This window comes from Coturnix japonica, chromosome 1 (genome assembly GCF_054131305.1).
Source record: "Coturnix japonica strain WE chromosome 1, WE-NBRP24, whole genome shotgun sequence".
Classification (NCBI taxonomy): Eukaryota; Metazoa; Chordata; class Aves; order Galliformes; family Phasianidae; genus Coturnix; species Coturnix japonica.
The window spans coordinates 78,310,048-78,324,884 of NC_140663.1; the positions used below are offsets into that span (position 1 = coordinate 78,310,048).

The window sequence follows — 14,837 nt, forward strand, 5'->3', positions numbered from 1 at the left end:
AATCTACACAGCTCAGAAGAACAGAGTCTGGGAAAGCTTTTAAAGTGCGGCAGTCTTTGTATCTGCTAACGAGGAAGGGAGCAAGAGTTGACTAATGCATTTCTATAGAAATGACTTGATGTTAAGTCTCACCTACATTAAGAGCTTCATGCAACAAGAAGCCTTTCGTGGTCTTTAATAAGTTTCATCAAATGTGCACATGGAGAGTTCTATACAGTGTGAGCTGATAGTTAAGGTAAGTGGTTAATTAATAAGTGCAGGCTTACACTGTATAGAACTTACCTCCTTAACCATGCTCTCTGTAAAAAAAATTGCCCCCCAAAGAAGCTTTTCCCTTTTCTATAAGTAGTAATCCTCAGAAAAGTAGGCTGGGAGAAGCCCTGACATTGTGTCTGAGAGCTCAGCAGACCAGTGCTGTTGCCAGGAATCCAAATTGCATTGAGCCATATGTCTGCTCAAGACTTTGTGCTTTCAGCTTATCTGTATCCTGAGCGTGGCTGTGGCAGTGACTCAAAAATGAGTTAGTCAAGTGAGCATAATGTTGTCCAATCTCTCTACATGTATAGTGGATGTGTTAACGTTTGGAGTCTTTGTATGGTTGTTGTAAGGAAGAGACTCATCAAAAACCAAGGCTCTGAGATAGTGAGAGCATAGAGATGCTCAAACCTGCAGCCAAAGAGGAGCAGTGGGATGTAGGAGAAAATAAAGACTTTAATTCTGAGTCATTTCGTGCTTATGGGAAATCTGATCTATAAAGTGCCAAGAATAACTTTTGCTTCTTGTGCCCTAGGGTTCATGCCAGTCTCTGGCTCAGGTCCTATGTCTTGACAGAAAGAATGAAACAGTGTGTTTGGTTCACCAGAAAGGGGTGTAATGCTTTCTACCTTTCAGATTCAGCAGTATTTATTTAGTTACAAACAGCATGCCACTTTACACTTGCCTCTGGAAGATCCTTCAACTCCTGGTTCATACTAGGGTAACAATAATAACCAGGCTTTTGTAGCTGATGATTCAGTGAGCACTGAACTCACTAACCAAGCAGTAGTTTCTGAGCAAGCCCCGCGCTCTGGCATTGCGCAGGCTCATCTGTCACACTGTAACAGAACCTGGGCGAGATATGTGTCTTGTTCATTTGACATCTGGCTCCAAAGGGAAGGGAAGCTGTATACAACGAATTTTGGCCCAAGAGCAGATCCATGTGTCTGAAGCCATAGGGAGATAGATTTGTCTCCCTAAATGCTCTAATTGCTCTAATTGCTTTGTCTTACTTTGCCTCACAGAAACTGATTTGTTTCTTTAAGCACAAAGCACCAAAATGAAGAGGCAGGAGAGTAGAGTGCGAGGACTTCTACACTGAGATGCTTCTTAAGGGGCTGCAGTCCTATGAAGGGACTTGAAATACTGCACTGTGTGCTCCAGACAGGAACAGAACTTGGTGTTGCCCAGCCTGGGCAGGAGGTGCAAGCACAGACTGCACAGGGGAGATGAGAAAAATCGCACAATCCTTTCCTCATACAGAGCTTGAATCAGGGTAGATGTGGTGAAGACCCTCCGGCCAGCTTAAATTAATGGCTCCTGGTCAGTCCCTCTCTTCCAAATCATGTAATGTTTTAATAACTGTCTGCTAGCTCACCAAAGGAATATAAAACTACTGCTGTCTTTGAAGTTCACAGCCTGGGAATCAAGGTTCCTAAAGACTATTAATTATCTCAGCAGTCAAACCACGCTAGGCAAAACTTCAGTCTAAATGGCAGGCAGCAAGGCCAGTGTTATATTGCAGCACTTCCTCAGAATAATGTCTGCAAACCAAGAACAGAAATGGTACGCAGACTCTAATCTCATTGAAACAGCCTGCAGAGGTACATGTATAAATCAGAGGTTAAGCAGAAATGTGTGTTTTTTTTTTTGAAGAAAGTGAAGGCACTTTCAGTATTTAATTAGCAGAATGCTAATTGGGTAAATGAGGGAGAATTAAAAGGGAAGAATAAGTGTCTAAGAGATTGGTGGTAAAGCTGTTACAGCTGAATATTTGACCTGTGAATAGAAATAATAAATCAAGAGCGAATTTTAAACTTGAGAGTTGTGATATTGAACATAAAGATGTTCAGAAAATCTAGATTCCTGAGAGTGAAAACACTCATAAAAGAAAAGCTCTGTTAGCCAAGAATATGTGCACACTTTACATGGATGGTTTTCCTAACACCAACTGCAATTTCACTCCTCCTGATCCTGCCAGCAATTCTGTTGGTTGCCTTCCCCTCCCCCCCCCCCCCTTCCCACGTGGCTCTGATGCATCAGAGCTGGGAGCAGAGGGAGGAAAAAGAGGTCAAAGAATAAGTTTTTGCTCATGGGCAGCCATGTTATAAGATGCTCAGGAAGGGCTTTATTCATAAGGAATGGAACCACACGCTTCACCATGGTTACAAGGAGTGTAATTTAAACACAGGCAGCCCCGGGGCAACACAGGCAGAGATGTGATAAGTCTGAGTGTCCAGTCTGCAGAGAAGGAAAATGCAAAATCTCTAAGTCCAGGTTAGCTTTCTACTTGTCAGGCAATGCTTCTTGATGATTTAAATGTAGTGATGAGAGTGCTCCAGCACCTCACATCACTGCCAGACCCTGAGTGTTTTGTGCCAGCTCTGAGCAAACCTTACTTGTGTTGGCAGTGCTGTGCTGGGGGGAGAGGCTTTGCAACCTGAGAAGTGTCCTGTGGTCATGCACTGTTTGATGGCCACAAACCCAAAAGACCGCATCTTTCTGTAACTGTGCAGATGCAAACAGCTCAAGGCAGTCTGAGAGCAACCAAGCAGAGAAAAGCAAAGTCAGTGTTACAGGACGTCTTCCAAAGCACTTGCAAAGTTAAATATGCAGTAAATGGTTCTACTCGTGTAAAATTCATTTAGGTTACAGCTGTGAACAAAGCCCTGTGAAGCACTCATTCAGTCTGCTCTTTTACATATATGTTATTTTAAGCATGGGAAATAGGCAATCTGATAAACAGTGAATATAGGCTCTCTTGGTTCCTTAAAAGAGGAAAACAAACCATATGTCACAGCAGTAATTCATCCTAAGATACTGACAGCAGGCTTGAGGTGTGTTTGTAGACTTTGTAGATTTTTATATACACGTGTATATAAGAGCATGAATATCTTTCTAAAAAATATATTCTTCAAAATTAATCTCTTGGCCTATATTTTAGTGTTTGGACCACGTATGTTTTATTTATTGACGTATTCCAGACAGTTCTCTGGCATGTTCTCATTCAGTGGACTTCCAGGATCAGCACTGAGAAACTTTGAACTGAGCCAATGACTCTGTAATTGCTGAGTCTTTTTCCACTGACTGAAGGTGGCCCTGGCTGCACCATGTGCCTTGTGAAGAGCTGGGACTGAAAAGCCCACATTTACCCATCTGAGCCTCATTGCTTCAGCCAGTCCCATGACAAAAACAGGTATTTTGATCTCCTATTACTAGTGACAGCAGTTTCTTTTTATTTTGTGTCAGAGTCATAGTCTAGAGCACGTTCCTCAAGTTACAGTGAGTGGTCAGAACTGAGTACTTCTGTTGGCACCCGGGTATATTTAACGAGTCTCAGAGACTTGTGTTCATGTATTGTTTGTCAGAGGCTGAAATTGATGTTTAGTGTATTATTGACCAAATTTTCTCTGACATGACTTGGGACAAATTAGTGTTACCACTTCATTTAGAATCTTCAAGGGCATGAATAAATAACAGGTTTTGCACAAGGAAATGAAACAAGGTATGAAATTTCATTGGTAGTTGTGAGCGATTAATTGCATGTTAGATTTGGATATGATTGATTGCATGGATTATGCATCTGCGATTATCCTGAAAATTCATTTAGGTTTTATTCCAGAACATGGTGTTTTTTTGTTTTGTTTTGCTAGGATGAAAAATGAAACAAAATTGAACGAAGGATTTCATTTAATGAGGTGAATCTGGATTATGAGTTGGTTGAGATTGCATATTAGGGTTTTCACTCCAGAGATTATGATTTTCTTCACTTTCATAGGAAAAATAAATAACACCTTCCCCCTCACTCAAAATCCCAGATACCTACAGTTACATTTTATTTTTTTTGCTGTGTATTGATGTTTTAAGAGAGGATACAGCCAGCCAGTTGTAACTGGAAAAATAATGTTTATCTGAATCAGATAATATGGTTGTTTCCTGTGTCCTATGTCTTGCAGCTGGCAGCTTGATGGTGGGGTGTTTGTGTCTGCAGAGAACAGCACACTTTCCAAGTATGGTGTACCACTGAGGCATCCAAGAGCTTCTTCCATGAATATGTCTATCACCGGGGCAAGAGACATCTAAGCTGGCCCTGTCTGAACCCCAGATGTCTCTGTTCATACCTTGCCACAGCAAAGAAGGTTCCCCAGAGTGCTGTGAACCACCGTGAAGTCACCCAGGATGGTCTATGGCAGTAGTCTGCAGCCAGAGTCAATAAGCCTAGCTGGTCTTTAGCTGGCATCAAGAGAAGCCAGACAACAGAGATTTGTCCCCCATTATTTTCCATTCCAGTTCAGCACTTAGGAAACTGACACTTGGGCTGACTTTTCCTGGAGTGTCTCCAAGTGGGCAAAGCTTCCTAAAACCTTTTCCATGCATTCTGAGATTGGGCAGGCAGCTTCCACTGCTGGAGCTTGCTTTCATAAATATGTTATTTGGTAGAAGCTAATGAGAACTGCTCGGCTCACTCTGGCTTGTGCAAGTTACTCTCTGCATTTACAGCATGGTCCATTCCCCAAACAGAGCTAAAAGGGAGGACTATGTTGTTATAATTTCCCTTTACAAGAGAGGAGAGTTGAAGTAGAGATGGACAGAAGGCAGGTCATTGCTGAATGGAGAGGTGTGGATGGCAATGCATTTAGGAGGTTTTTGCCAGAGAGGTCAGGAAATGTTGTGTGGAACCATTGAATTCAACTGAAGTCCACAAACCCATTCATTCTGAAGCAGACTCCTTTCCGCCTTGTGAGCGTCCTTGTCTCCGGATGCCCAGTGAGAACACAGGCAGAGTGATCATGTGGCCCAGCTCCAGCAACCTGCTCCAGTGCTGGCAGCCACAAAGCTTGGCATTCAGGCTCAGCCATGCACAAACCCATCTTGTTGGCTCCCTCTGTACTAACATCAGCAATTTAGGACAGTAATTGGTAGTTTGGTTTTTAGTTTTCCCTCAAAGAATGTGTTGGGCCACCAGATATTGTGGAGTTCCCTGGAGTCCTCAGGATCTGCTCCTCCGGGTTCCTTCCTCTGTGTCAGGAGCATTGACAGTACAGTGCTAATCACAGCTCTTTTAGTAATAATAATAATAGGATGAACATTTGAAAATGCAGCAACAAAAATGTTGCTGGCAAGATTTTTGGCAGCCCCTTATGGGCTGGCTTCTTTCAGTTTTCCCCAGGGTCCAGATTTTCTCTATGAGTTTCTGATACATGACAAGCAACTCCCTGCAGACAAATTCAGAGAAATACAATACTTTGTGAGAAATCTCATGTGCAGGTGGCCAGGTCATCCAGTTTCAAAACACGCATGGGTGTGAAGGAGCAACATGCCTGAGCTGAAGTACCAGCCCTGATTGATTTGGCTCAATTTAGATCCAACTTGGGTACAAGGCATGGACAAAATGAAGTGGTTTACTCTGAAATCAGAGAGATGTAGTCTCAGAGATATGACTTTCCTAGAATCTAGGTGCTGTGGAAAATCTCACATGGCTCTAATTTAAATTAATATGAAATCTTAAACAGCAGCAGGAAGAATCCAAGGATGAGTCAGGCTACCAAGGCACTTTTCAGCTCCCTGCAGTTTTTCCTTTGGGACTGCCATGCTTTTCAGCTGACAGCTCTAGAACTTGTTTAATGTGAAGTGTTCCAGGAAAATCATTAGAAAATGGGTCAAAACAGAATTCAAAGAAATCTGAGCAATTAAAGAAAGCTGCTAAACTTCCTGCAGTCATTACCTTGAACTCACCAATCTTGGGAAGGAAGGTCAGGTGATGGATAAGTGAGCCATGTCAGACCACTTCAACACGCACTTTGTTAGTATGCTGATTTACCAAAGTCACCAGAAATCCTCCAGGGATATTTAACTTGACAGTGGTGAGGAGGATCTTGGAATCCAGTGACTTCATTAATACTTCTCTCCCTTCTCTTGGCTTTGAGAAGTTTCACCTGCATGCAGGCTCACTCTGTTAATGAGATGTGACACTTGCCTTGCTACTAGTAAGAAAGAGAAATTGGAAGAAATGTATGCATCACTTCTGAATTGTTGCTGCAGGCCCCTTTTCTGTACATCTGGTACATATTTCTGATCTTTTGTTTTCAGAGTAAGGTGCTGGAAATGTGGGAGTCATCAGCCATTAGTTCTTTTCATAAAGCAGAAGATGCTGAAAATCTATGTAATTACAGACCCATTTCAATTTTATTCTCTGCAGTTAAATTATTTCAATGTCTCTTTTATAGTCAAAATGAACAAGTTTAGTTTACAAATATTTTATTACCATTAGGGTAACTTGATTTCCATTATCATCATTTTACAACTGTAGTATTATTAAAAGTGACAAATGACTCTGTACTCAATTGCTCTGCTGCATGTTTGTGCGGTGGTTTATCTCCACTGCCAACCTTTGATCTAATGAGAGGCAGCGGATTTTATTTGGCTTTTATTTTCATTTATTTATTTATTTATTTTTGGCAGGCGACAGCTTTGCCTCAGTGGCAGGAAACAATTCAAGTGAGGCAGCTGGAAATTTCTCTGAAATGAAAGATTTGGCATTTGGCATGGCAACACTCAGGGATCCTGCAACAATCGCTCTGTACGTTTCTGCATTTACAGAAGCCTTTAGCAACAGCTCTGAACTGCAATAGCTTTTGCCTATTTTCTCCTGTAGGTCTGGTAAGGACCCGGCTGAATGCCTGGGGTTTCTGAACACCCATCAGCACTCCAGTATTTATGGATTCCTCAGCATATCATTAAGACCTCCATAGCATTGCTGTCCATTGAAGGGACCCATAGTGACTCCAGTGTTAAGTACTCACCGCACAACATCCCCCAGCGCCCTCTGTGTCTATGCTGATTGGTTCCATCATGATTATTTGGGTAGATGATGCCAATGAATGTGAGCACCAACTGCTCACTAGCCTAGGGGCAATGGTGGGACAGGCAATGATCATAGAATCATATAATCATTAAGGTTGGAAAAGACTTTTAAGTTTATCTCATCCACCTGTCCATTTACCACCAATAAGTAATGCATTTCCTCCCTCAAAATTGGCCTTCTCCATCTTCATGCTGTTATGTAGCTGTTTATTTCGTTTTCTTCTTGTCTGGCATGTCTCTTTTATTTGATGGAAGTGGAAAGCTGAAGGTCCTTTTTGGGAAGATGAAGACCATTTTGGGCTGTATTTGGGAAAGCACCCAAGCTTTAGGTACACACTGCCCCTCAGTCACTATGGCAGTGTGTACCTATGGCTTCGTTACCAGAAGCCCTCTACACTGATGCACAGGTGAAGAATTGGTCCAGCTTATGGTGCTCATCTCACCCTGAGGCAGATCACATTGGTGTGAGTCAGCTGGGAATGTCTCTTCACAGTGATGAAGATCCTACCCCCATCTTCTGTCAGCAGTACAGAAAGTTGTTGATGCTGGTGCTTCTGCAATTTCAGCATTAATACCATAAGCTCGTTGGTTGTACATGGCTGATTGTTATGTGTTCTTGTTGAAAACCTAGGAAGAGCTTTCCAAGTCAAGGCTCAAGAAGGTGGAAAGAAACTTAATGGTTTCTTCTTGTTAGCCTTAGTCAATACTGAATTGGAGCTGGACTTGGGGTGGCTGAGGTTATTTGTACTGAACATTTTCCTAGGTCTGACTGTTCAAATGTGCTGGAGGCAGCTGGAGCTTTTCCACTTGAAATCAACAGGAGCACGTCTGGCCCTGCAGTCACTCCCTGGAGGGTGGCATAGCATAACTATCCTCAGCAGGGGCATTACTGCATGAACTTTGCTTGGCTGAACTGGTGGGACTCACGTTATAATCTGCACTTGTCATTTTTCTTATGTAAGCAGAATGAGAGCAAAACCCTGGGACAAGTGTTGTCGTATGAGGCATTGTCAGAAAGCACTTACGTTTAAAGATCATCATGCCAATATAGATCAGAAACACCAAAAACCTATTGTGGGAAAGAAGTATCTTTTATATCTGCTGTTCCAAAATGCTAAAATCGATTACAAGCCCAGCTGAAGGTTCTGTCCTGAATTTGGACAATTTATGGTTCCGACTCTTTCCTTATTTCTCCATTTCTCCCTATAGACAGACAGCTGTGTTTACTCATTTTCCCCTATTCAAAACATAAAGTAGAAATGGTTAGAGATGTTTTTTGTTTTTTGTTTTTTTCCTCAGAACTGTTTGCATTAATTTTCTGAAAATGATCTTATTTGCAAGAATATTTGATTTGCATTTCTTTATTGTATGCTGCTAGGGCCACTCTGGAAAATATGAGAGCCAATGACTATTTTTTTTACTACATCAGTTACTCCACTGAATTTATTTTTCATTTAATTTATTTAATTTGGGACATTTTTTATATATTTTTTTTAATTTCTACCGTCTGCAAACTGTGTGGCTTAGAAACAGATGAAGAAAGCAAGCAGAGGACAATCGTTAGTGGAAAGGGAAAACAGTACGGTTAGGTGAAGTAGTCCCAGCTATTTGGCCACTGGGCATCATTCACAGAATCACAGCATGGTTTGAGTTGGAAAAGACCTTAAGAGCCATCTGATTCCAACTTGTTCTCTTATGGGCAGGGGCTAGCTCACTACCTCCTGCTAGACCTATTGCCCAAAGCCCCATCCAACCTGTCCTTCCATGAGTGAGTCATCCACAGCTTCTTTGGACAGCCTGTTCTGATGCCTCATAGTAAAGAATATCTATCTAATGTCTAGTCTAAACCTCACCTCTTTTACTTTAAAGCTGTTGTCCCTTACCCTATTCATGGACTGGATTAGAAGCAACCATAGCTATACTGAAGAATTTGCAGTGAGGATCTGGGGATATGTCTCACCTGTTGCTCTTTCATGCTGTGTGCTGTCAGCTGTCGGTGAGCATTCATGTGGGAGTAGTAGTGACTGCCAGATTCAGGGATGATGGAGTCTGAGAGAGATGCTTTACATGGAGAGGTGATAAGCAGGCTAGGATAGCAATTGCCCAGGTTGGAGACTGGATCAGCGTGGTGCATGGGCAGTCATGGGCACAGCTGTCTCATGGCTCAGGCAAGGACCCCAAGGTAAAATGAGTATTGGCAGGAGAAATGCTTGCATGTGAGATATTGCACTTTGAGCCAAGCATGGGCTACGTGTTGATGTCCCTATTTGATTGAGGCTAATGACTTCAGAGTTTGGGTCACTATATTGTCATCGTATTGTTTTTGCAGTGCTACTTTCCATGAAGTAGGGTTTTTCCTCCTTCACTCCTAAGGCCCTCATAAAGAATATTCTTCATAATGAAGGGTAATTTCTCTGTCTCCTGCCCTCTGCAAACCAAATTCTGGGTGGATTTTTGTTTGTTTGTTTTGGTTTTGTTTTGTTTTGTTTTGTTTTAAATTTCAGGACAGAACTGTTGCCATTAATGTTTGCTTTTTTTTCTGACTAGTTTTTTTTTCCTCCAGTTTCTGGAGGTAAAGGTGTGATTCAGCCTGCAAATCCCTGTGCTATCATGCCTGTATCCCCCCAGTACTCTGTGCTGTGTCTATATGGCTGCACAAACACATGCTGGTTCAGGCCTCCATTCAGCCCTCCCTGCATATTGCTATAGCAATAGCTGGCGCTGAATGAATGAGGATGGAATTATTCCCTGTAACCTGGGTAGCATACCTCGGAGGGTGATTTGTGTGTTTAACCTTCACAATGCCATCCACTCTTGACCCTGTAAACACTGCTCATGTGTGTGCTCCCACAGAGCTCGGTGGGTGTTACGAAATCAATCACATGCTCACAAGAGCTTGGCTTTGGAGCTGGTTAATTGTATTGTGTTTAAGTGTTAAAATTTTGGCAGCATCTTTTTTTCTGCCACCAAACAATTGTTCACAAATGTTTCTGTTATTCAGCCATCTATAATGTGTGCCTATCAAAGGAGGAGCAGTCCTATAAATAATTACTGTCAGCTGTGTGCAGTGAGGCAGTCACTTTGCAGCATTTACTCGTGGTGTAGTTCCAGTCAAATGGTGTATTTCAAATGTCAGCTTGATGCTCCTCTTGTAATGGGAAATATTTAACAGGAAAAGAAAAACTACACACAGTTTAGGTCTATGGTCTAGTTTCAGATTGACAAGGATTTTCAATTCCATCTTGGTATTTGCTAGACCTACTCTGTTTTCAGTTGCTCTTTCAGGTTCTATGCATGGGCTGGGGTGGTTTTTCCATCTATGGGTGTGGGGTGGCCTTCTGTCCAGGGACAGGGCAGGATGCTGCTGCCTCATTACCTAGTCTGTATTTGTTACACCTATAGAGATATTCCTGCTTTGGCTGATTCCTTCCCTGGCATGCTGGCAAGAAAGGGTTTCCAATTCCTGTGGCAGCATGCAGGAACACTTGCTCTGCAGTGCAACACAGCGAGCATCACCTTGGTTTTAGGAGGTATTCCCAAATGCCTGGCAGCACGAAAGCCGGCAGAGACTTGCATTTTAGGGTAGGTGATGTTTGAGCTTCGTGTAATGCTTCCATTAGCCAGAACCTGATGGTCTCCTGAGGTGAGCTGGTACATGCTTAGGGAAGGAAACCTGCTTGGAAAAGATTAAGCGCCATTCTGTGTGCTTTGCAGGGGGCCAGGTTTGAGCTGGGATTAACTCATACATGTTTCTGAGCAAGTCGTTCTGTGCTTGGGCTTCCTGTACTACATGATACTACGGTGTATTTGGGGCAGCATCCCTGTGCTTTTGAATCAGGCAGACACAGGGACTGACGTGTGTTAAAACGTTGATCATGGCTCAGATGTTTGAATGCAGGAGCATTGCGACAATGACTTTTACTTGGGGTATTTTTTGTGTCTGGATTCTACTTTTCCATTGTTGTTTACTGTTTTTCATTTGTTGGCGTATGTGCCTGATATGTGTCACCCTGTTGTTTGTCATATTACCCATTCTGCAGGTAACAAAATTCACCTGGTTTTGGACCTGCTTCCCTGAAATGTCTTCATAAACTCCCTGTCAGAGGATGCCCTGGCTGCTGCAGAATGAGCCTGAGTAACTTTGACAGACCTTGAAATGCATCTGTATGGATCAGATTACCTCAGAAGTAGGAGGAAATTTATATTTATTGGAAGGTACTGGCCTTTTCTTAGTATTTCTACTAGCACTGAGAAAAATATGAAGGGTAGCACTTCAGAAAGCATAATTAATATTACAGGGACAGTCTCAGGGCTGAGAGATCACAAAACTGGTATGTTATAACTTACAGTAAAATCCCACTTTGAGAAGTCACTATTTAAAAATGTTCTTACTCGACAGATCTGCTACTTCAGTACAGTGCCGTATCTGCTGACTTCAGTCACAATACAAGTTCTTAACTACTTTCTATTCTCATCAGTCCTGCAGAGCCGACATAACCGTGGGATTGTGGATGGGCTCTGGGGGACCAGCAGCCAAATTAAACGGCACTTGCAGCTGCTCTGATGCAAACTCACCAAAGACAGAGGAGCTGAACTGACAAGCAACAGCTGAGAGCTGACCTGGGCTGCAGAGGCTGTAGTTGGCACCGGAGGGGAGATTAAAGCCATCACTTCAAGTCTGAGGTTACGGATTATGATTGGAAAAAAATATATATATATGGATATTTATAGAGGTGAAAAAAAGGCTTTTTTTTTTTTTTTTTTTTTTTTCTTCCAGAGCAAAACCATTTGTTTCTTGATGTTCAGTAGTCACAAGTAGTTTTTTCCCTTTTATTTGAACACTGTGGGGATGCTGTATGGTGGCAGAGTCAATGTTAAGTGGTCAGAGCCAGGCTGGATGTATCTCTGGGCAGCCTGGTCTGGTGGTTGGTGACCCTGCACATAGCAGGGGGGTTGAAACTAGATGATCTTTGTGGTCCTTTTCAACCCAGGCCATTCTATGATTTTTTGCACTGAACTATTTAAGAAGTCTATTCCTAGCATAGATTTTGTTGCCTGCAATGACTGCTTAAACTCCAGTATTCTGGTAGCGTTTCCAATTTTGATGCTAAAGCATATATATCATTTCTTGCTTTTATTTCTCTCATGAATATTTGTGAAACGTTGACATTGACATTCTGGTTTTGAGCAATGTCCTTAAACTGAAATACTCAAAAATCATGAACCAGACCTCCTCAAACCTGCTGAGATTTACTTAAAAGTTGTATTTTTTCATTTATTTATTGTTTTCAAGGTTTTCAAGCCTTTTCTCTATCAGTAAAATAGTAATGTTTTTTAATTGCATCATTACAGGTCACCACATTTAACTTGAAGTTTCAAGATAGCAAATGAGAAAGTTCAGCAGCTGGCCATGGTGAACAGAGACACATGAGTGTTTGGGCTGGTGGCTGTGCTTGGACATGGGGAGAGACATGGCTTAGCATTGATGAGTGCATTGGCAAAGTCAGTGAAATTTGTCTGTGGCCTTCACTAATGCCATTCACTTGTGGTGTTTGGACGTTTGCCTCCCAGTCAGTAGTCAGTGGCTGTGCATTAGCTAAATGAATTTATGGCTGCCTAGATTGCAGAATCTCATGAGGTATGGCTTTCCCTTAAGTGGGGAACGTCAAGAGGCTGGGCTGGCCAGCAGGCAAGGCAGAGGATTTTAAGGGAAGTTGGCAGATACTGAAAATCCTTCTTGTGCTTTTTTTCTTTCCTCTTTTCACCTCCTCATTCACAAAACATCTAGAAAAGAATGCTGACATAGCTTTCTCAGGCTCCTTTCAAACTGAGATGAAACAGCGCTGCTGGAAGAGGTGGTGAAGCCCTCTCCCCCTCCCACAAGTTGGTTCCTAACTTCCACTTGGGGGCCCCCATGTACTCCACTTCTTCTTTCTTGATCGTGTTGGGGAAGCCCCAAACTGAAGACATCTCCCATCAGAATAGAGACATACTTCCTGGTCAGGATAACAGAAGCACAAGAGCTGGGACATAAATCTCTCCTGTGGCCATCCCATGGTCCTGGGGTATGCCCTTCAGTGCTGAAATTCTATGTGACTCACTCAGAGGGGTGAAGGCTAAGAAACTAATGCATGAGGGATAAGGAGAGAGCATCTTAGATACATCCATATGTGTGGTCATGTATGTGTATATTTCTATCTGTGTTTGCTTTCTCAAGTGTGTTTGTTTTCCATGTTTGCTGGTGAGTCTCTGCAAATGGCTGTGGACAAGCCTTGACTTTCTGCCCCTAGCAGCCACTCCTCTGTGTGCCCTGCTCTCCTGTCTCTGCTTCCCAGGCTAGGTGGTGGCAGCCCCTCCTTAAGGCATGCATTTTTGGAAGCTGGCTGATAAAACGAGCACACACTGAGCTCTGATGCAAAGTAATTCCTAGATATGATGAGCCTATTATATATGTGAATAGACCTTCAAGGGATGTGCGAATGAAACCTTTTTTGATCTCCTATCTCTTCAGAACACTTCTTGCCATTGCCTCTGTCTCTTCACCTAAATTCTGCTATTTTTTTCATTCACCTGCCACGTGCACGGCATATTAAAATAAAATAGAAAAAAAAAGATTTGAGAACCAGTGTTCCAGAAAGTATCAGCTATGGGGAGAGAGCAGAGGAGGAAGAAGCTGCTGCAAAAGGCATGCGTAAGTGAATGAGGCGATATGTGGGCTGCGTAATACCCGATTTTTCACTCCAGATGTTGGAGATGAGCAAATGTAAGACACTCAGTGTTGTTGTAGAGGAAGTATGGCCAAGCTACACTGAAAACTGAAGGCAAATGAAAATAAGAGATTCCCATATGTATTGCTTAGAAAATAGGGCAATGCCAAACATATGATCACAGACCACGCACCACCTGCTTCCACTTGTTAATTTTCCTCTTTTTGTTTTCTCCTTTGTTTTTAATTCTTCTTCCGTGAATGTGTGGTTAGTAAGAATTGGAGTTCTTTCCTGGCTCAGCAATAAAATGATATCTTCATCTTAAATGTGTTTCCAGACAGACATAGAAACCTGCCTGGGGGCATGCTTGGCAGGATTGACACCTCTGAAGTGACTGTGTGGAGCTCTTGTTCCTGTATTTGCTCTGATTAGGTTCCCATGTTTGCCCTTAGTCCTGCAACTTATGCAAGCTGCAAATCTGTTGCTGTCTCCTATGTCCAGCCTAATTTACACTCATTGAAAGGGACTGTTTTGATGATCTGGAGGGAAGGGGACTGACACTACCTTGTGCTTTTTTTATTGTAGAGGGAAAAAAAAATGGGATACTCACCAGCACTATTAAATAATAAGCAACTGCTATTGACTTTTCTTGGTATTTTGTTGTAAATGAACTGTTGCATAATGCAGTGTGGCAGTGATCCCCTTTGTAAGGTAAAAGTAAAACGTGATAGAAACGAGATGAAATTGCCAAAAGCTTTATAAAAGCACTTCTGCTTTGGCACTGTACAGAGCAGCAGAGCTGTGAGCATGGGAAGTAATGAAGCCTGACTCCCCATGGAAGCACCTCTCACAGTTGACAGACTTTTTAATTGAATTTTATCCTAAAGTGGCAGTATGAGGTCACCCCTTTCGGACACCAGAGTATACACAGGAGAGGACCATGCTGAGTGATGTTCAGACAGATTCCTATTTGGGAGCATTTCACTGAGGGCTTTTTGGTGCCCAGTAAGG

At 42.4% G+C, this 14,837-nt stretch overlaps 1 long non-coding RNA gene across 1 annotated transcript; it reads left to right on the plus strand.

The window, feature by feature from the left end:
• Nucleotides 1-2,443: 2,443 nt before the first annotated feature.
• Nucleotides 2,444-13,731, plus strand: LOC107321022 (uncharacterized). The gene is made up of 3 exons (XR_001558430.3): nucleotides 2,444-2,532; nucleotides 11,160-11,334; nucleotides 11,598-13,731. It is a non-coding gene; the product is annotated as an uncharacterized LOC107321022 (long non-coding RNA).
• The last annotated feature ends 1,106 nt before the right edge of the window (nucleotides 13,732-14,837 follow it).